The sequence below is a fragment of the Macrobrachium nipponense genome, chromosome 38 (genome assembly GCF_015104395.2).
Source record: "Macrobrachium nipponense isolate FS-2020 chromosome 38, ASM1510439v2, whole genome shotgun sequence".
NCBI lineage: Eukaryota > Metazoa > Arthropoda > Malacostraca > Decapoda > Palaemonidae > Macrobrachium > Macrobrachium nipponense.
Genome location: NC_061098.1, coordinates 10,833,542 through 10,850,087, shown reverse-complemented (window position 1 = coordinate 10,850,087; position 16,546 = coordinate 10,833,542). Strand labels below are relative to the sequence as shown.

At 39.6% G+C, this 16,546-nt stretch overlaps 1 protein-coding gene and 1 pseudogene across 1 annotated transcript in view; both read left to right on the top strand.

Annotated features, from left to right (window-relative positions):
- Positions 1-16,546, top strand: part of LOC135209623 (AP-3 complex subunit delta-1-like) — a 145,601-nt gene that overhangs the window by 68,098 nt on the left and 60,957 nt on the right.
- The window catches only part of LOC135209478 (nicotinamide phosphoribosyltransferase-like), a 44,241-nt pseudogene that overhangs the window by 15,246 nt on the left and 12,449 nt on the right, over positions 1-16,546 (top strand).

Here is a 16,546-nt window from a genome sequence, read left to right as displayed (position 1 = left end):
CTCAACATCTTGGAATTTGGATGTAGTCCTCAAGTTTCTCATGAGTGACAGGTTCGAACCCTTACAGGAAACATCCTTTAAGGACCTCACCATGAAAAACTCTCTTCCTGATTAGCCTAGCAACAGCAAAGAGGGTCAGCAAAATCCATGCCTTCAGCAAAACTGTAGGTTTCAGACAGGGCAAAAGCCGTCTGCTCGCTACAGTTGGGATTCCTAGCCAAAAACGAACACCCCTCTCAACCCTGCCCAAGTCATTTGAAATTCCGAACCTCTCGGATCTCACGGGTGAGGAAGCAGAGAGAGTTCTTTGTCCGGTAAGGTCTCTGAGGCATTACTTGGGACAGAACGAGACAATTACGTGGCACTTCAGAAGGGCTTTGGTGTTCGGTCAAGAAGCCCTCTCTGCAAATGTCGAAGAATGCGCTATCCTTTTTTATAAGGCAATTAATTAGGGAAGCGCATTCAGCATGTACTGAAGCGGATATGAAGCTACTTAAAGTTAAGACTCACGAGTTTGGTTAGAGCCGTAGCAACCTCGGTAGCATTTAAACAAAAATAGATCCCTTCAGAATATCCTGGACGCAACATTCTGGAGGAGCAAGTCAGTTTTTGCGTCGCACTATCTTACGCAAGTGCAAACTTTGTATGAGGGACTGCTACACACTGGGTCCGTTTGTAGCAGCTCTTTCAGTAGTGGAAAAGGTTCTACCCCTTAAAACCCATAATCCAATACTCTTTTTCTTATCTTGGAACTATTGAAAAGTTATGGTTGTTTGTGGAGACTGGGATGCAGTCTTCCACAATCATTGATCTTTAGTCAGGTGATCAACTTGTTCCTTAGTAGCGCCCGGAACAAGAGTATTGTAGGGAGTCTAGTCACATAGAGGTTTGACCGGTTGACAGTCTCCAAGAGGTCTTCAGACCCCCTGGGTGGATCGCTGGACCTCATAAGGAAAGCGACACAATGAGACAGGATAGCATTAAAGTCAGCGTCCTTAACAGGTACGACCCGTAAGTTTGTTTTATTAACACTTATGTCAATCCAACGATGATAGCTGTCTCTGACCCTACACCAAAGGTGTTAAATCAGCTATATATATAATACCAGGTGAGTTAGATGTTTGAAAATGTTATTTTCATGATAAAATAAATTTTTAACATACTCACCTGGTAGTTATATATAATTAAATTCCCACCCTCCTCCCCTCTAGAGACTATGGGCATGGAAGATCTGAGGAATAGTTGGAACGATTCTACGTACCCGGGTAGAGGGCGACAGGTGGTGCACCTGACTACCCAATCGGCGCGATTGCCGCGAGTTTTGAAATTCTGCCGTGATGTCAGGGACGTAAGCTATATATATAACTACCAGGTGAGTAGTTCAAAAATTTATTTTATCATGAAAATAACATATTTGGAAACTTGAAGGTGGAGCATTAAGTGCTAATGTGGATGGCTGAAGAATGGAAGCATTTGATTTGTATAGGTCCTTTTATGTGGGAATAATTATCAGTGAAGATGATGATAGGATGTGAAATAGGTGAATCATAGAATAGGTGAAGCCAGGGTGGTAGCTAGGTTTATGCAAATGATTTTTGAAGAGATAAGGATTATTAATGGTTGCCAAAATTTAAATATATGAATGATTGTGCCAACACAAAATTTGGGTTTTTATACATTCAACTTACCTGTCAGATATATACATAGCTATTACTCCGTCGTCCGACAGAAAATTCGAATTTCGCGGCACACGCGGCAGGTAGGTCAGGTGATCTACCACCCCGCCGCTGGGTGGCGGGAATAGGAACATACCCGTTTTCTAATTCATATTTTTTCTGTCGCTTGGAATGTAAACAACGTTTGCAGTTCCTCCTGATGGATTTTCGTGTTTCATCGCCATCGATCATCTGGGCTAACTTTTACAGGGAAGTAATGGATCTTTGGTTCGGCATACGCTTTTGTTAACTTTTAGAATTTTTTTGATAATTAACTTAAACGAAAAATTTAGAAGATTAGTGACGTGTAACTACCGAAGTTTCGGTAGACACTCATCCACTTTCACGAAAGTGAACTTACTTTATATTTATTCATTAATACAAATAAGTGGTAGTGTTTGATTGAGGTAATGGATATCTTTCTTCCTATTGTTGGGGAAGTCAGAAAGTAACTATCCTTTAGAAGGTTCATTAGCTCTTGTGTTAACGAGCAATTATAGTAGTAACAGTACTAGTAGTTGTTGCATCCTCATCACCTTCTTACTCCGCAGAATCTACAATATCATATTTGCAAATTGTAGACTTTGGATATATTTCAAATACGAACTCTTAGAACGTAGAAGTGAATATAAGTGTTTCCCCCCATTACAATGGAGGGTGCGTCTGATCGGCTCTGTCTCGCTCTCAGGTCTAGACCTCTTCCAAGCTCACAAGCCCAGAGGAGAAGGAATGTCGAAAACCGTAAGGAGGTTTCAGAGAATCCCCACCGGTCGGAGGCGTCCCTCGGCATTTTGTTCTGTAAGCGTCCCAGACTGCCAGGGATAGCCATTGAAGGCATCCTAAAACAGTGTTTCTCCCTTTTTATGCCTACGGTTCCTCGATGGATAGAAGAACTTCAAATGAATGAAATTGGCGAAGATCCTCGTATAATGCCTTCTGGTAGAATTATTCAAAATGAGATTGACATTAATCGATCCACCTTTCGGAATCAGGCGACGATTTAGCGCCTTCTAATGTTAGAGATCATTCGATAACTTTTTGTGATAAAGTCATTGTTCAAACACTTTTTTTTGCGCAACTAGACGAGAGCGCTATCCCATGGGGTATGAAATTGTTATTTCAACATAAGATTCCCCATCAGTGCATTTTTAGATATAAATCTTATGATGAGAACGATTTAGGTTGTGTTGTCAATCGAATGAATTATATGGATCTCGTTGAGTGATAAAGCATATATGTATGACTTTTAAGCTTCTAGCTCCTACCACGCTTAGGACAAATCGCCTTAGGACTACGGTATGGCAAAGGCATAGACACATACCGAAATTTATGCTATAATGGTCAAGTGAAATCCTTACAAAATTTCCTAAATTTAATACGGTTTTTACCTTAATGTAACAGTATTATAGAGGATTCTATTACGCTAGAGTATGAGTTATATGATGCTATCGTGTCTTCGAGAAGTGATCGGAGAAGCATATCTTTATTGGTGGATTGAGAGTAGGATAGAACATTTTTTCTTCGTGTTAGAAGAGGTTTCCATGAATTACCAGTACCCTTCTAGGACTTTCCTAGGAAGGAATAGGTTTAAAAGAATTGTTTAGAGGACACCTATTTAGTTCTAGACTTGTCGAAGTCTCGTTAGCTTAATTATGCTTATATAAAAACTTCCTGAAGTTCGATAATAATTTATAAGATTCCTTTATTTAATGGAGTAACTGGCAACTCTGGAAAGGGAAGGCCAGACTGTTTCTTTCGCGTTGAATGAGACCAACGCAGTCGCAGTACCTTCTTGTTCTCAGTCGTGTGAGAGGTCGTTTACAGCTCTCTCTCCTGCGGAAGGGTGGGATAATAACCGTAACTCTTCCCTACAATCGTGGTCTTAGCCTCGGATTGAGGGAATACTGAAGCTATCATAAATAAAATATTGTCTGCCTTTTGTTAGGAATCTTTCAATAAGAAGGATATTACAACCTTTCAATGCTGTTTACCGTAGGTAACATGATTTAAAGGATTCTAATGCAGCAGAACATGATATTATTTAATGCACTCATACTTACGAAAGCATGACTTATTAGAATACATAGTTAGTGAGAAGAGAGATGTAATAGAGATTCACTTCAAGACTACGGTATGGTTAAGTCTTTCGAGAAAGGACACAACCGTATTTAGAATCGGATATTGCGCAGAAGTTGTATGAGTCGGATGGGAAACATTCTTTTAGTGGGAAATGGGTTCCCTGAATGGATTATACTACGTATATAAAAGTTTTTTCATAATAAGAACGGAATTAACATATGAAAGGATGTCGGGGTACCATAAAGACACAGATGTTCTGGCACATAACATAAAGATAATTAGTAGGAGGCGCCAGCTTGGCGCAGATGCGCCACCCTGGCGCAAATGCGCCAGCTTGGTGCAATAAGCCTAGAGCACCATCCAAAAATATTTCTCGTTTCAGCGAGTTATTAAACAAAAAAACAATGCAAGAATTTGCGAGTCCGTGAGAACCTCGATCGACGATAATAACTGTTAAAGTATGTCTAACATTTATTGCAAAGAGTTGTGAGAGAACCTGCGAGAAGTCTTCTTCATAGATCTCTTAGCAAGAAGAAGATGAACAGTCTTCATGTAGACTGCTTCCTTTCCTCAAACCATGCCATAAGGAATCATAAGCGCCAGCCAGACGCCTGGCTCTAACTAGAAAATAATTAGTTGAATAGATATACCTTAGAGCAAATTATGCTTTCCTACATAGAGCTGGGAAGTTACTCAGTCCCTCACACTGGAGTGGTCCTTATCGTTCAGGAAAAAATGGGGGGGGGGGATACGGAAGAATTAACCGAGGAAACGAATAATTCCCCTTACCGATATACTCGTATTAGAGGAAAATTGAGAAGAAACATCCAACTATGGAAGTACTGTAGAATTATAGGATTCTTACAGCACCTCTTCTTATTTTGATATCGAGATTTCCTGACCAAGGTTGCAAGTAATAGGCCATAAAGGCTCCAGCCAGGCTTTAACCAGGCGATAGGCGCCAACCAGGCGCGAGCGCCAGCTAGGCGCGAGGCGCCAGCCAGGCGCGAGGCGTCAGCCAGGCGCGAGCGCCAGGCTTTAACCAGGCGATAGGTAGTGCCAGCCAGGCACAAGGCGTCAGCTAGGCGCGAAGCGCCAGCCAGGCGCAAGACATCAGGATCTCCAATTTCTCAGTATTTGGAGATAGACTTTCCAAGAGTTTCCTCTTTGAGAACTGACACAAGATCAGTTTTTTTCCTGACAGTGACACAAGTTGTCGCACAGGCGGCCGCTGGCCTTGTCAGGATTAACTGAAATTGCGGAAGTCTCTAACAAGAACAGACTTCTCATGTCAGGTAACATAGTGGTCGCGTGAGCGACTTCTTTTCCTGGCAAGAGGAGTGTTTTGGGAGAAACTCTTTTTGCCAGATCAACCCTCTACTGACAATTATTCTAGAGATCGCACAGGCGAACATAGTACGTGTCAGGATAATGTGGGTTCTTCTGCTTTATAGACCTTTACATGGTGAAGAGAACTGATATCCTTAGAGGTCTCTCGCTTTCCTCAACCTTATGAGACAAGTGATAGAAAATATATCGGACTCATAAGTTAATCTGGTGCAGGTTTTAGAAAGACCTTGGCAACCCCTTTTTTATTGCACGTTTCGGCTAGTCCCTTGAACCATGCAGCTCCTCTTTCTCCTCTTTCATTGTTATTAACAGGATGGTATATTATCCTACTCCCATGTAAACATATAACAAGGGAGACCTTGTAATGTTTTGGTACTGGAAAAGACTCGTAGGAGCTCTCAGTATTGGGTGAGAGGCTCTTTCAAGTATCTGAACCGTACATTACGGCCTGATGTCCTAGGATAGGAATCTTGAATGATTCTCCTCGATCCTGGATCAGTTAGTAGGAGAATAGGATAATAATAATTTGTTTTGCAGAATAACGATGATAGAATTTTTCCATTCTCTCGTTGCCCAGCACGAGGACAGGAAGAAAGAATATAAGAGAGAGGTAGCAATATACGCCATCTTTATGTTATAGAAAGGAATAAAATTTAGTTTTTTTTTCCCCTAAAAGATAAACTCTTTACAGAATGTAAGACAAAGGGCGTCAAAGAAAGAGAGGATATATGTTATGCCTCATTTTAGACTTAGTGAGGTTTGATTCTCAGAGGTCACGTTTCTTCTCACAGCAGGTTTTGGAAGTCTTTTCCAAGACAGTCTGAATATTCTTTCAACATCTATTTTAAATGGACCTTAACAAAACCTCTCCACTCTGAGTCTGTCTGCGTGCAGACTGACCAGAATGGACATGAATGAGAGGATGTTTCAAGGTAAATGACAGTAGTCATGGATAAGATATATAATTACTGCAGATCGTGCTTGAGGGAATGAGGAAACTGTCCTCTTCCGATACCTCTGTGAACCACATAGTGGTTTTTTCTTCCCTTTCAGAGGGAAGAATTACCTTTGTATATATCTGCTATCAAAGAACGCAGTAAAAAGGCTATACTCTGTCTCTATAAAGGGAATTGGAGATAGCAGAGCATTAAGATCTTCGGGATCTTACACAATACCTCTATACGATAAGACTTGGAGATCTTATAGTTACAATGGGGATCCTATTTGGGCCTCAGATTCCGTGTTCTGACATGATGGAACTGCTCCTCATCAATGTTTCTCTTGGTACTAATCGACAAAAGGACGAGTGAGATTTGGGCTTGGAATCTGGAATCAAATTCTAGAAAGACTCGGCAATAAGGGTTCTGCCAGCATGGTATGTTTGGCAAAAGAACTATAACCTTTTATTCCTGGATCAACGCTTTCAGATAAAGGATTCGTTGTCCAGGCAATGTATTTACGTTGTTATCTACAAAAGAAGATAAGATTTAAACGTTTGCTGACAGGGTCTTTGGAATACGATGAGGCTAAAAACTACTTCCCAGAAGGTTCGAAGAGATATATTTAAAGAGCTAGAAATCGGGAATCCTCCCAATTTCAGCTCAGTCTCTCTTAAACTTCCAGGCTCTTTCCTGCCTTCGTGCAAGGATAGGGAAGATTTTGCAACGAGAGGACTTATCAACATGTAGGAAGAGTTGCTCGTTAGTAACTGAAGTATCAAGTATGATCCTCCCTCGGAGGAAGACTGGTCTCTCGGACTATTAGATTTCCTGTCGTCTACTGGATGTAGCCGACTAAAATTACCTCCCCTTGTTGCAGAGGCCATAAGCTCAAAGTGAAAGAATTTCTCCACCCTTTTCCTTTCTCCTGATAAACGATTGTGGATGTCAGACTTGTTTCGGACAATGTAGCGCCGATCAGGCGCCAAAATGCCAAACAGGTGTAAAGACGCCAGAGCAAGACAGTCCAATTAAACACTGTCATTGTCTGATGAGAGAAGGAGTAGGCCTCCAATCTGGCGCAGATGCGCTAGAGGCGAATAAATCAGGCAAATAAAAGTGTCCGAGGTGGACATCGCCAGTTTTCATCGAGACTCTTTAACAAGCTCGAATCTCCAGCAAGTGGGGAGAAGTCAGCCAGGCGCGAGGAGCCAGCCAGGCGCGAGGAGCCAGCCAGGCGCGAGGCGCCAGGCAAGCGAAGCACCAGCCAGACGCGAGGCGCCAGCCAGGCGCGAGACGCCAGGCAGGCGCGAGGCGCCAGGCTGGCGCGAGGCACCAGCCAGGCGCTAGGCGCCAGCCAGGCGCGAGACGCCAGGCAGGCGCGAGGCTCCAGCCAGGCGCGAGGCTCCAGCCAGGCGCAAGGCGCCAGTCAGGGGCGAGGCGCCAGGCAGGCGCGAGGCGCCAGTCAGGCGCGAGGCGCCAGTCAGGCGCGAGGCTCCAGTCAGGCGCGAGGCGCCAGCCAGGGGCGAGGCGCCAGGCAGGCGCGAGGCGCCAGCCAGGCGCAAGCCAGGCTCTGGGCTTCATCTAGAAGAGATCTGTTGCAAAGAAAGCCCTGGTCTTCTTTGGAAGAGTGGAATCTCTAAAGCACTTCTTGAGTAACTTGACGTTTCCTTCAAACAGCTAAGAATTAAAAGCGCTTGAAGTGCGAGCTTTTAACAATTCTTGTTCTTTCCATAACAATATGTCGTGAGAGTCATATTAGCTGTATAACGGGAGATGCAACTCTGTGTTGACTTCTCTTTGCACGAAGGAGAATCAAGTGGGCCTATGAGAGATCCTTCTCTCTTTGTTATACGTGTCCACGGATGCGTTGCTGGGATAGGAGCCGACACTGATCCTTAACTAGTGAATTAGAAAATTTTTTATTTTTTTTATTTTTTATATTTTATTTTAACATAAGTGGTATTATTTTCTGGGGTTATTTGAAATGAGTTTGGGGATAGCTCTTTCAAATTAAGCACAAACCCCTCCCCGTGTTAGGATCAGGGTGATCGGGATCGGTGTTGTGCTCCTTAAATTATGCCAATAGGCATTGGTGTATTTGTCATGTAAGTGGATAAGACCCCATTGACAAATGACCAACTAGATTCTGTCAAGTAAGTGGATAAGACCCCATTGACAGATCTACAAGAACTCTAGCCATAGGTCACATCCTCGCGAGGCTCTTGAGACGAAGCAGACTACTAGCAATAGCTAGGAAGTCGACCCTCGTCTAAACACATAGGAACCAAGGTTTTATTTATTTATTACCTACAACGTATGTGTTTACCTGTCTATTCAGTAATAGCTGTCTTTACCCTCCACCAATGGTGTGAATCAGCTATGTATATATCTGACAGGTAAGTTGAATGTATAAAAATGATATTGTTATGATACAATAAAGTTTTATACATACTTACCTGCAGATATATACAATTAAATGGCCCCACCCCCCAGCCTCCCCTCAGGAGGACAGCTGGAAGAAAAAATATGATTAGAAAACGGGTATGGTTCCTATTCCCGCCACCCAGCGCGGGGTGTAGATCACCTGACCTACCTGCCGCGTGTGCCGCGAAAATTCGAATTTCTGTCGGACGACGGAGTAATAGCTATGATTATCTGCCAGGTAAGTATGTATAAAACTTTATTGTATCATAACAATATCATATTCAGTACAAATGAAACAAAGAGTTTGGAGCTGCTGTAAGGAATTTTTTGCATATGTGTGAATTAAAAGGGTTTAAAAGGCTAAGAAATGTGAAGATTCAAAGAGGTGATGAAAAAATGGATCTATGTGTTTTGAGGTGGTTTGGTTATGTGAAGAGGGTGAAGGACTGAGGGTTTTCATGAAAAAGTGTGTAGTTCAGATATGTGGGAGGAAGGAAAAAAGTAAGACTTTAGGAGTGGCTGGATACGTAAGGTTTAGAGGTGTTACTGGACCACCAGGACATTTTGTATCCAGGGAGCAAGAGTGTACATACAAGTTTCAAATGAATGGAATCTTGTGTATAAGTCAGTGGATATTGTATTGGTTTCTCTGAAGCCACTCCCTATTAAGGGAAGTGATATACTATATGTCATTATTGAGCACTGTATTATTTTGATTTGCAATACTAAATATATTCCATGTTATGTTTACTGTATTTGGCATTATTCAAGTTGTCCTTCTTGGCAGCTGCATGATTTTGGATACCGTGGGGCATCATCTGTTGAGAGTGCAGCAATTGGAGGAGCTGGACATTTAGTCAATTTTAAGGTAGGCCTGTTCTCTGTTACTAAGTAAGGTACATTAGATTGAGATAGAAATTTTCTTGAAAACAGTTTAAAATTCATTTAATATTGGTAAAGCTCAAGCCTTACTTCAATTAAGAATAACAAATAGTGCAAGATTTTACAAAATTAGTGTCAGTGTTCGTAACTGATATTTATTGAAGATTATACAAGAGATTTTTAATAGAAATTGAAATCTATTTTTCTCAAGTACTTTACAGTGTGTTCTCTAGATTTCAATGCTGTGGTAACTTGAAATTACTTTCATGTAGTGAATACAGTATAAATTGTGTAATTTGCTGTTGATTCAGACTATACCTTATTTTTTTCATTTACCTTCCAACCCTTGTCTGTTGGAAAGATTTTGTGATCTTATCTAACTGAGGACTGTTTCAATCTAGTCATTTTCACTGCCTTCAAAACAGTTTCTGTCAATGTCTCTGTCATTTCTGCAACTGAATTGTCATTTTTTATAACATAATTGACCCATGTACTTACGTATCGAGGGCTTTTCTTTCATAATCAAGTGATAAGGGTGCAATAAGGTAACAGTGGTATGTTTGGAAATAAACATTTCATATGTTTTTAAAAATGTATCCCCCATCATAAGCTTTGAATTACTTTTATTTTGGATTCGGTGTAGCATTTGAATTATTAACTCAATATAGACAAATTTTTCAGGGCACAGATACGGTAGCTGCTATCTTACTGTTGAGAAAATACTACCATTCACCCATTGCAGCATTTTCCATTCCTGCATCAGAGCACTCAACAGTTACCACATGGGGCAGAAATGGGAACAGGAGCCTTTGAGAATATGTGACCTCTTTCCTAATGGTTGGTAGTCGTTCAGTATATTGTATACAGCTCTGGTATATTTTTCGTCAGATTTCTTTTGCTTATATTTTGAATATCTTTTTCTAATGGGTTTTTTTACACTTTAATTGCATTGATGGGAAAGAATGTTTGTGTATTGAAGATGTACTAATGTGATGTATATTTTAAGTAATTATCCAAGACTTATTGTTGTATAGGCATATAATTTTCATATAAAATTTTATTTCTGAAGAAACAAGAACTACAAATATATCTATTAAGGGATTTTGACGTAGGAAAAATCTATTTCTGGGCGAGGAAGCCGTGTCGCCCAGGTGAATGTCCTCTTTAGCACTATTTCTAGTAAAATATTGCTATAATACCAGAGAACTGCTAAATTGGACATGTCAGAAGTCTCTGACTCGCTCACCTAAATAAAAGGTGTCGGTATAAAACTGGGGTGAGTGTTAAACACTACCACAGCAACCCCTCCAATTAGCCTTTTCCTCATCAAAAGACCCTAAATACCAGGGAGCCGACCCATAGGTCACCCAGCTAACCCTGTTGAAGGAGTCTGTGACGTCATTCTTATCGATAGCCTCCCAGCGTTTGAAACGCTTTAAATTAAGCTATCTGTTCTTTGTCTTTGATTTCGTTATTCTTTATTGTTATGGATCGTCAATCTGCCACTTCACCCAAGTTAAGTAATGGTTCGCCCTTTTTCATTATTTAGGGAGTGATTTTGCCTTTCGTTTTGCCCTTATTTAGGGTTTTGTTAGGCGTCTTTTCCGTAGCGAGCGACGGCGAGTCGCCATTTTGTCGTTCCCTTGTTTTGTACCAGTTTCGAGTGGGTTTCCTGCCTACTCGTAACTTGTGATATTTCATTATATATATATGTGCTCGTAACTTGTGATATTTCAGTATATTTTTATTTATGTCTTGGGTGGCAGTATTTTTGTCGATCTTGTTTTCATTTATGTTTTGTTATTTTCGTTAATTCCAATGTTTTTCACGGGGGTCTGCGTTCGCACCACGTTTCCTTTGTTACGTGCTTTCGCTGTATTTCCACCTTTACCCCCCCCCCCCTTTTTATTTATTTTTAAGTTTGGTATATTTAATTCAAGAAATTTCCCCTTTTTTCTTGTCGTCAGCTTGCCGTTTCTTTTCTTTTGTCAGTAGGTAAGTAGTTTTTTCCATTTTGCGCCCACCGTTATCGAGTGGCCTTCATTGCATTTTCTATATTTTACGACATTTTATTTTCATTATCGCCCCCCGTGTTAAGCATGATTTTTCTTTTAGCTTTAAGTAATTCATTTATTGTCTATTTATATGTTTGGTCGGCTAGCCTATATAGGCTATGCCTGCGTTTTCCCTCCTGATCCTTTATTCACGAGGATACGCTGGTCACGTGATCGTCTCCCCATCAGCCCTCCCTCCCACCCCCTCACGTAGGGCCCCTAGTAGTTGGGTGCTCCTCTCGCCCTGGTTGTCGCTGATAGCCGACCGCCTCCTGAGTTGATGGTCGCACTGCGTATTCAGCCTCGGCTTCCGTGGATTTGTTGCGCTGTGTTTCTTTCAGCTCCCGGAGCTTACATCCATCCGCCTAAAACATTCCCTCTCCGCATAAGGCGGATTTAGATTCCGGCTACTCCAGTAGTCGTTGAGGGTTATGTTTACGGGAGTTACTCTTCCGTAGGCAGAGATATTATATTTGTTATTTTAGTTTTCATTATTTTTATCATTATTTTTATTTTCTTTTGCCACGGAACTTTAGAGTTCATGTGGCCGTCCCGGGTTACTCCGTGTACCCCCCACTCCGGGTCATACAGCTCCGGGTGGTTTTATTTCTACACAGTCCCCCGGGACGTAAATATATGAATATATACATATTTTTTATATTTTTCAGTCCGGAATGCTCCGGCATATATTACTTATATTATAATTATCCTAATAAGTTTGTGCAATTGTTCCCTTAGCTTAACTGTAGGAGTGAATATTGCTCTTGTATGTGATGTAAACACATTAATGATTACTTAATATTACATGTTTGTCAGATTTTCTTCTAAAATAATGTTCTGACTTGCAATTGATAACTATACTCGGTTTTTTTCCATCTGTCCATCCACCTGTGTGTTTTCGCATGGTAACACTGCATCCCGGGCTTTAAATAGTTACGCTATGTGTAAGTTTTAGGTAAATAAAAGGATATCTGGGTGTACATTTGCAACTGAAAAGTGTTTTAATAATTCATTTAAAGCCCGGGACGCAGTGTTACCATGCGCAAACACCACAGCCGGATGGACAGATGGAAAAAAACAGAGTATAGTTATGCTCATTCACTCATGACTAGTATAAGATTTTTCCTTATGACAGGACCTGTCTCATGTGTAAGTGATTCATATGACATATGGAAATGCTGCGAAGAAATTTGGGGAGAGAAGCTCAAAGATATGGTGATAAGAGAGGGGGGGGAAATCAGGTGGCAGCTTAGTTATCCGTCCAGACAGTGGTGACCCTCCCACTGTTGTTTTGAAAGTAAGTTACGCTTTTCTTGATAACTACTCTGACCGAATTAAGAACATAAATGCTCATTACCTTTTTATTTATTTTCACGTGTACAACCGTGGCATTAGGTAGTTACTTTTAAATTTCTATAAATATTTTGTGTATCTATGACATAATGTCTGGCAGTAGTGAAGCTTGAGGTGACAGGCTTAGTAACAATGGCCAAAAATGTATATAGGATATTTGGAGGTTTTACATCTAATGAATCATGATGTCCTGCATAATGGCAAAATTTTCTAATATATGTAGTTCTGTATGCATGTAATAGAATAAAATTTGTTACAATATTCAGTATTCACTGATTATTAAAAGCACAAGATTAAGCTTTGGTTATTATGTAGGATAAATGTGTCAAAGGTTAAGCCTAAGAACTTTGCTATTTTGCTCTTAGGTATGTTATACATAATCTTTCAGTTGGTCTCTTCGTTTTTATCACTTTACATTTTTATGAAACATTATTGCTATGACCTTTTCTATGGATAACCCACTAATGAAGCCAATTTGTTTACTTTTTTAGTATCATTGATTATTCATTCAGCATTTCTTATGTTTGAGGAGAAATATTGGCTCCGATTTTTTAGCATTAGACCTGAAACTGGCATCCTAGTCAGTCATCTTTGATTAACAGAGCTATAAAGCAGAGATATATCAAGATCAAGATGGTGAGGTGAAAATGATGCTTATCAAGCAAGCAATGAAGGTGGAGGTAAATGAAGCCCCCGGATTTCGCAGCTACGCTTTTGTGGTTCCTAAGATGACAGATGGGTGTTGACTCATAGTTGACCTTGTCCTACTGACTGAAGTGGACATGTTAGTTTCCATAAATCTGCAGGATTCTTATATCTATATTTTCAGTGTATGAAGCCTTCAGGATGGTATGTTCATATTTTTCAGGGGCTCTGTTTACTGACTAGCAACTATAGTAAATAAATTTGTTTAGTAAATGTTATTACTTTTACATAATAATGTGAAATGTTGTAAATGTTTTACAGTGCTTGGAGATCCTTGGGAAAGCTTACGGAACTGTAGTGAATGGCAAGGGTTATAAGTGTCTGCCTCCTTACTTGAGAATAATCCAAGGCGATGGTGTGTCGTACAAAACCATTGGTAAGATTTTTAATTCACACATGCTTTCATTTGCAGGTGTTGATAATAAATGATATTCAACAGAATTGAAAATATATTGTCTTGTATACAGTTGATTCTCTATGCATTAACTTCACATTAGCATTTGATTTATGTTTGAACCAATTGATTTGGATCGTTGGTTGTTTTGGCAGCTAGGCCGCATTTCTCACAAATGTATCTCAGTGGGGTATAGTTATGACATGACAGCATTTCCATTACAGGGTCCATTTTGGAAACATTTGTTTGAAAGTTAAAATGGATGGTCTGCATCTAATGTGACATTTGGCAGTGGAGGGTCTTTGTTGCAAAAGGTATTTTAGTTGACTTCCAGAGTATTACCCATAATAATTTGCAGTACCTTTTTATCAGCAATGTTCTGTGACTTTTCTATTCACTGTATTTTTTTGGTCTCAAAAAATATATATCACTAAACATTAGAGCTCAATTTAGTAGCATAAGTGATAATTAATTATTTCATGCAGGTTGATCGTGACACTCAAAATGCGTTCAAGTGTAGCTACGCTGTCATAAAATGGTGAAAGTGTGGATGTGTACAAAGACCCAGTCACTGACCCAGGTAAAACCAGTAAGAAAGGAAGGCTCGCATTGCATCTGGTAAATGGAAATTATACAACTGCAAGTGCTGATGAAGGAGATCCAGAAGAGGTAAAATTTGTTTTGATAAGATCAAAAAAAGTTTTTTTAAAATCACGTTTATTACTCGAACATAGCCTATTTTGTATTTTCTCATAAAATACAGACACGTCATTCCTCTTTAGTAGAAGAAAGATCATCATGTTAATAAGGTATGTTAGAGCATGGTTCTTTGTGGAGTCTAATCTATGTGACAGCGCTATGGGGTTGGTAGGAGGGCATTATCTTTAAAAAATGGGTTATGTAGAAAAGTATTTTCTTGAAAAGGCAATTGGTTTCATCACAGAACCATTCATGAGTATCAGTTTAACATGAGTGTGAAAAAATTACAAAACTGGTGCAGAAACATCTCTTGCAATCAAGTAAACTGAAGAACATAGGACTGATAAACTAGGTATACATAGTAAAAAGGCAGAATATTTACAGAAACTGGAATAAATGTCAGTCTTATGGAAAAAAACCTGCAGGCACTGTTCACAAACCTAATTAGGGGTTCCTTCAAATATCTTATTCATATAATTTTGCACTTAACACAAGAGAGAATAATGTACTATAATAAGAATGAAATAAAGTGATAATTGCCGATAACTTATTATATTTTGAAACCGCTTCAAATGTATGAATCTCTGAGAGCTGTAGACAGTCAGCAGACCACAGGAGATCTAAGGAATGTATACGCTACATGAATCCACTCTCATACTTGATCACTTGATGATCTGTTTCTGTATATTGGAATGATGTATTGCATTGAGTGTGACCCCTTTAAAAATAGACTATGGTCAAGTAAAGGTTCTGTAATCATGAAATACATCAAAGGGTTGACATTGGTTATTGACCTGTTGTAAATTTGAGAGTTTATATGCAAAACTGTAATTTTTATTTGTTTTACAACAAACCCATTAACTTTTAATTAGCCCACATTCCTGGTCATTACAGATCCTAGACTCTTCATTCCCATTTAAAAGAATGTTAGTTGCCCAGCAACACTGCATGCTCGTCATGAATCTTGAAGTCTCAGGCGGGGTATAATGCAGTATGTTGGGCCACTAATCACGAATATTGTATGATGAATATCATGAGTACAGTACGATGAATATCGTGAATATGCTGAGCGGCAAATAATTTTTTTTAGAAAGGGAACTGAAGTGTGTGAGATTTGTGAAGGCTACAAATGTGGGCTAATTATAAGTTGTGGGTTTGTATTAGAATATTTAGGTAAGTATGTACAGTATTGTTTTACTTATAAGCATTGATTCCATAACTTTAATGACAACCATGTCAGCTAATGGATATGTATGTGTAAGGCTTTTTTTTTGTCAGGCCACTATAATTATTACAGACAAAAAAAATAACAATTGGGGAATTTTATGAACGTGATCAGGGTAGTTCCTTCAACATTTTTTAGCCCTGTATGGTGGAAGTAATATTTGATACCTGGAAAGTAGTACGTAATGTTGTTTTGGAAGTGTACTGATTTTGTAATTTTGGATTGTACTACACTAGTAAGAAAAGCATTGAAGAACGGCTAGAGATTAATGTTGCCATTCGTTGGTCATGTAACAAAATTTTCATCCAATCAAGTCATTATTCACTAATTGTTAAGGGATCATATGCTGATATGTATTACTTAACTTAGAGTGTTGTAGTGATGATTATCAGCTGTGTAATATAAATTATGAATACTAGAATCAAAATTTGTCAAAGGTGTTTGTTGGTTTGGTAGCTAATGCTTGCCATGTTGACATGGGCTATTGTGAGGGTTTAAGCATGTAAAGTGAAAAGATAATTATGAAAAGGGCCGATGAAAATCAACCAAAACTACTTTAAGCTTGAACAGTTTTTGCAGTAACATTTATTCCCCAAGAAATTTAACTATTTGCTCCTTTTGTCAATGAAACAGGCATCGTGTGTTTGCAAGGACCTGCTGCACATTGCTTCACAGGTGGCTTTCCAGTGCCCATATCTGAATGAGGATGATAATCCCAGACCATC